Genomic DNA, 6,488 nt, shown 5'->3' with positions numbered 1-6,488 from the left:
TATGATTACAGACAGTATGATTACAGCATGATTACAGACAGTATTATTACAGTATGATTGCAGACAGGATGATTACAGACAGTACGATTACAGTATGATTACAAACAGTACGATTACAAACAGTATAATTACAGTATGATTACAGACAGTATGATCACAGTGTGATTACAGACAGTGTGATTACAGTGTGATTACAGACAGTATGATTACAAACAGTATGATTACAGACATAATGATAACAGTATGGTTACAAACAGTATGATTACAGTGTGATTACAAACAGTATGATTACAGTAGGATTATAGACAGTATGATTACAAATAGTATGATTACAGACAGCACGATTACAGACAGTATGATTACACCCAGTATGATTACACCCAGTATGATCAGACAGTATGACCACATTATGATTACAGGCAGTATGATTACAGACGGTATGATCACAGTATGATTACAAATAGTATGGTTATAGACAGTATGATTATTGACCGTATGATTATAGACAGTATGATTACAGTATGATTATAGACAGTATGATCACAAATAGTATGATTACAGACAGCACGATTACAGACAGTGTGATTACACACAGTGTGATTACAGTATGATCACAGACAGTATGACCACATTATGATTACATGCAGTATGATTACAGACGGTATGATCACAGTGTGATCACGGTATGATTACAGACCGTGTGATTACAGACGGTATGATTACCGACAGTATGATTTCAGTATGATTATAGACAGTTTGATTACAGCCAGTATGATTTGACAGTATGAACACAAACAGTATGATTACAAACAGTATGATTACAGTATGATCACAAACAGTATGCTTACAGACAGTATGATTACAGACATTATGATTATGGTATGATTACAAACAGTATGATTACGGACGGTATGATTACAGTATGAGTATAGACAGTGTGATCATAGCCGGTATGGTTATAGACAGTATGATTACAAATAGTATGATTACAGACAGTATGATTACAGCCCATATGATTATAGACCGTGTGATTACAAACAGTATTATTACATACAGTATGATTACAGTATGACTACAGACAGTATGATCACAGTGATTACAGGCAGTATGATTACAGACAGTATGATTACAGACCATATGATTACATTATGATTATAGACGGTATGATTACAAACATTATGATTACAGTATGATTACAGGCATTATGATTCCAGTATGCTTACAAACAGTATGCTTACATACTGTGTTATTACAGTATGATTACAAACAGTATGATTACAGACAATATGATTACAGACAGTATGATTACAGTATGATTATAGACAGTATGATTACTTTTAGTGCGATTAAAAACAGTATGATTATATACAGTATGGTTATTGACAGTATGATTATAGACCGTGTGATTATAGACAGTATGATTATAAACCATATGATTACTTATAGTGTGATTACAAACAGTATGATTACAAACGGTATGATTATAGACAGTGATTACAAACAGTATGATTACAAACAGTATGATTACAAACAGTATGATTATAGACAGTATGATTACAGACAGTATGATTACAAACAGTATGATTACAAACAGTATGATTACAGACAGTATGATTACAAACAGTAGTATTCCACACAGTATGATTACATTACGATTACAGACATTATGATTACAGTATGACCACAGAGAGCATGCTCACATTATGATTACAGATAGTATGATTACAGTGTCATTACAGACCGTATGATTACATACATTATGATTAGACAGTGTGATTACAAACAGTGTGATTACAGACAGTAAGACTACAGATAATATGATTACAGTATGATTACAGCCATTGTGATTACAGTATGATTATAGACAGTGTGATTACAGACATTGTGATTAGAGTATGATTATAGACTAGCCAAAGAACATCTCTCCACCTGCCAGTGATCAAAACATCTCCCCTAGTCTGCTGACAAAGGCATGCATAGCCTGATATCCAAACTGATCTCACTATGTTTAATTTAAAGGCGTTGATATCCTGGTATTCAAATTGATCACTATATTTCATTTGAATGTTGTTATTACATGGTCACACTGATTACACTGGAAACATGATGGTGAACACAGCATTCAGTCTGGTTTAACCAGGCTTTGAGGTGAGCGTGTAGCCTACAAGTTATGAATTAATGTGGCAAAAGTGCAGGCCTATTTGCCCCATGTATATCTGACACTGCAGGCTACTGTCAGCCTGACATCCAAGCTAAATTCATGATGTTTCACCTCAACAAATRTGAAATGTAGCTAGCCAGGCTAGGTTGTGTTGATGGCGCTACAATAGACAGTAAGATGAATGGAGGAGTGTGTGTCTTTGTTAACAACAGCTAGTGCAAAATCTCTAATGTTAAGGAAGTCTCAAGTTTTTGCTCGCCTGAGAATTAGAGTACCTCATGATAAGCTGCAGACCACACTATTTAAAATACCAAGAGAGAGTTTTCATCTATATTTTTTGTAACTTTCTATTTACCACCACAAACCGATACTGGCACTAAGACCGCACTCAACGAGCTGTATACGGCCATAAGCAAACAAGAACATGTACATTCAAGAGGCAGCGTTTCTCGTGGCCGGTGACTTGAATGCAGGGGAAATGAAATTCGTTTTACCACATTTTTACAAGCATGTCACCTGTTTAAACTAGAAACATTAGATCACCTTTACTCCACACAAACAGGAAGTTTACTCCACACACAGAGATGCATACCACCCCCCTCCCTTTGGCAAATCAGACCATAACTCTATCCTCCTGCTTCCTGCTTACAAGCAAAAACTCAAACAGGAAGTACCAGCTCAATACGGAAGTGGTCCGATGAAGCGGATGCTAAGCTACAGGACTGTTTTGCTAGCACAGACTGGAAAATGTCCCGGGATTCATCCGATAACATTGAGGAGTTTACCACATCAGTCACCAGCTTCATTAATAAGTGTATCGACGTGGTCATCCCCACAGTGACCGTACATACATATCCCAACCAGACGCCATGGATTACAGGCAACATCCACACTGAGCTAAAGGTTAGAGCTGCAGCTTTCAAGGAGCAGGACACTGATCCGGACGCTTATAAAAAATCCCGCTACAACCTCCGACAAGCCATCAAACAGGCAAAGTGTCAATACAGGACTAAGACCGAATCCTACTACACCGGCTCTGATGCTCGGCGGATGTGGCAGGGCTTGCAAACTATCACGGAATACAAAGGGAAACCCACCCACAAGCTGCCYAGCGACACAAGCCTACCAGACGAGTTAAATGCCTTCTATGCTCGCTTTGAGGCAACCAACACTGAACCATCCATGAGAGTACCAGCTGGTCCAGGTGACTGTGTGATCACGCTCTCCATAGCYGATGTGATTAAGACCTATTGACTCGCCTGTGCATCAATCTAAGTAACATAATAAAAAAATTCCCATCAAAATCCGTCAATTTAAGCTAGAGATATCGCATGGGCTGCATCTCAATCCACCACATCCACCGATGTCGGCCTTCACATTTGCGGTGGAAGATGGTCAAGCTACGGTGGTGTTTGTCAGATCATGAGACATCCTGTGCCCAAGAATGCCAAGGTAACCTACCTAAATGACTATCGCCCTGTAAGCACTCACATCTATAGCCATGAAATGGTTTGAAAGGTTGGTCATGGCTCACATCAAAACCATCATCCCAGACATCCTGGACCCACTCCTTTTCACATAGCGCCCCAACAGATCCACAGATGACACAATCTCTATTGCACTCCACACTGTCCACACCCACCTGGATAAAAGGAATACCTATGTAAGAATGCTGTTCAATGACTACAGCTCGGCATTCAACACCATAGTCTCCTMCAAGCTCATCACCAAGCTCAGGACCCTGGGACTGAACACCTCCTTCTGAAACTGGATCCTGGACTTCCTGATGGRCGGTGAGTTTAGGCAACAACACATCCGCCATGGTGACCATTAACACGGGGGCCCCTCAGGGGTGTGTGCTTATTCCCTCCCTGTACYTCCTGTTCACCCATGACTGTGTGGCCGCGCACAACTCAAACACCATCATCAAGTTTGYTGACGACACGACGGTGGTAGGAATGATCACCRACGACGACGATGCCGMCTACAGGGAGGAGGCCAGAGACCCGGCAGTGTGGTGCCAGGACAACAACCTCTCCCKCAATGTCAGCAAGACAAAGGAGCTGATCGTGGACTACAAGAAACGGAGGGGTGAGTACGCCCCCATCCACATCAATGGGGCTGTAGTGGAAAGCTTCCTCGGTGTTCACATCACTAAGGAATTAACATGKTCCACTAACACCCACACAGTTGTGAAGAGAGCACGACAGAGTCTCTTCCCTCTCAGGAGTCTGAAAAGATTTGTCATGGGCCCTCAGACCCTCAAAAAGTTCCCTTTATGACCAGGTCCCTGCTGTAATTCCCTTTATGACCAGGTCTCTGCTGTAATTCCCTTTATGACCAGGTCCCTGCTGTAATTCCCTGTATGAATTTAGCTGTAAGGCATAGTAAACATTGCTGCGGAGTATTTGCAGCATGATTTGCATGATCACCTCTTTGTGTGACAAAGGTTATGTGGTCATAAAGAGGGAGACATTAACCAGTCAAACTGTTTTAGAGGAATTGAGGCATGATAATGGGGGCGGCAGGTAGACTAGCGGTTAAAGAGGCGGACCAGCAACTAGAGGGTCAGACAGGAACCTGAGCCAGCAACCAGAGGGTCAGACAGGAACATGAGTCAGCAACCAGAGGGTCAGACAGGAACATGAGCCAGCAACCAGAGGGTCAGACAGGAACATGAGCCAGCAACCAGAGGGTTAGACAGGAATGTGAGCCAGCAACCAGAGGGTCAGACAGGAACATGAGCCGGCAACCGGAGGGTTGATGGCATCATCCTAGATTCCATTGCACTTCCGTTGTGTCCTTGAACAAGGCACTTAACTCCCTAAAATGTATCCAGGGGCACTGTGCTGCGCCTCAGCCATTGCTTCCAGTATAGTTAAACTATACTACACGTTAAACTATACTACAAGTTAAACTATACTACAAGTTAAACTATACTACAAGTTAAACTATACTTGTAGGGACCAGAAGTCCCCACAAGAGTAGTAAACAAACAAAAATGTGACCAACTGGGGACATTTTGTTAGTCCCCCACAAGGTCAAATGCTATTTCTAGGGGGTTTAGTGTTAAGGTTAGAATTAGTGTTAGGGTTAAGAGCTAGGGTTAGTTTTTGGGTTAGGGTTAGGTAATTTTCGGGTTAAGGTTAGGGTTAGGGATAGGTTAAGGGTACGGGTTAGGTTTAGGGGTTAGGGAAAATAGGATTTTGAATGGGACTGAATTGTGTGTCCCCACAAGGCTAGTTATACAAGACTGTGTGTGGGTGTGTGTGTGTGTCTGTGTGTGTGTGTGTGCACATGCTTGTCTCGGGGGGTTGGGTTGTGAGCATAAAGGCACATTTCCATTCTCTGTAAGTTAATGGCAATAAAGTACATCGTATTTTATACAGGAGGAGAAATAAAAGGAAACCAAATTGTGCTTTGTTGGACAGACTTATCTAGCTATATTCCTTAGGCACTTGTATATAGATCTAAGAAGACTGGATAGATGAAAGCAACATGGCAGTAGAATATCAGAAAGTGGAAGGTACTACCATATTGCTTAGGGCCAACCAGACAATTATTTTAGCTCTACTGAAGTGTCTGTCCAGGTTATAGGGACTAGGCCCCGGGAGTTGTTTCTGGACAGAACCTAAGAATGTCTTTGAATGTCAATTCTTTCAGATCTGAGGAGGGGGTTTGTTGTCACAGTTCCTATTCAAAATCCAGTGGGTCTGTGTAATAATTTAAAGATGGAAATATGTGTCCTCTATAGCAGAGGCCATTCCATGTGGTCAAATCAGGTCAAGATCAAAATACATTGAGGTGAGAGGGATGTTTGTCATGGGTGAAAGTAAATATAATCTGTCCTGGAATTCACCTAACCACCATTGATAATGTGCTGTGTGGATTCATTCTATCTTGTTTTTCTACCGATATTGGACCGGAGAGATGGTTTGTCACGGAGTCCCCTGACTAACAGACAGGTTGATACAGATGGAGGACAGGAGAGATGGTTTACCATGGAGTCCCCTGACTAACAGACAGGTTGATGGCCTGCTGGAGGTCATTTTGCAGGGCTCTGGCAGTGCTCCTCCTTGCACAAAGGCGGAGGTAGCGGTCCTGCTGCTGGGTTGTTGCCCTCCTATGGCCTCCTCCACGCAGAGCCTCTAGTCATGGGAAGAACCTCCAGTCATTAGGCAAGCAGATCTTCAGTTATTGGCAGAGCCCCTCCAGCTTAGCAGAGCAAGCCTCTTATCATGGCAAACCTCCAGTTTAGGCCAGAGCAAGCCTCTATAGGGAAGAACCTCAGTCTTAGCAGAGCAGTAGCCCTAGTCCATGGGCAGAG

General features: G+C 42.1%; 1 protein-coding gene across 1 annotated transcript in view; it reads right to left on the bottom strand.

The window, feature by feature from the left end:
* The window catches only part of LOC111970758 (sodium/potassium/calcium exchanger 1-like), a 197,565-nt gene that overhangs the window by 16,474 nt on the left and 174,603 nt on the right, over positions 1–6,488 (bottom strand). The window lies entirely within an intron of this gene.

This window comes from Salvelinus sp. IW2-2015, linkage group LG11, assembly GCF_002910315.2.
Source record: "Salvelinus sp. IW2-2015 linkage group LG11, ASM291031v2, whole genome shotgun sequence".
NCBI lineage: Eukaryota > Metazoa > Chordata > Actinopteri > Salmoniformes > Salmonidae > Salvelinus > Salvelinus sp. IW2-2015.
This window is presented reverse-complemented; position numbering and strand designations above follow the sequence as displayed.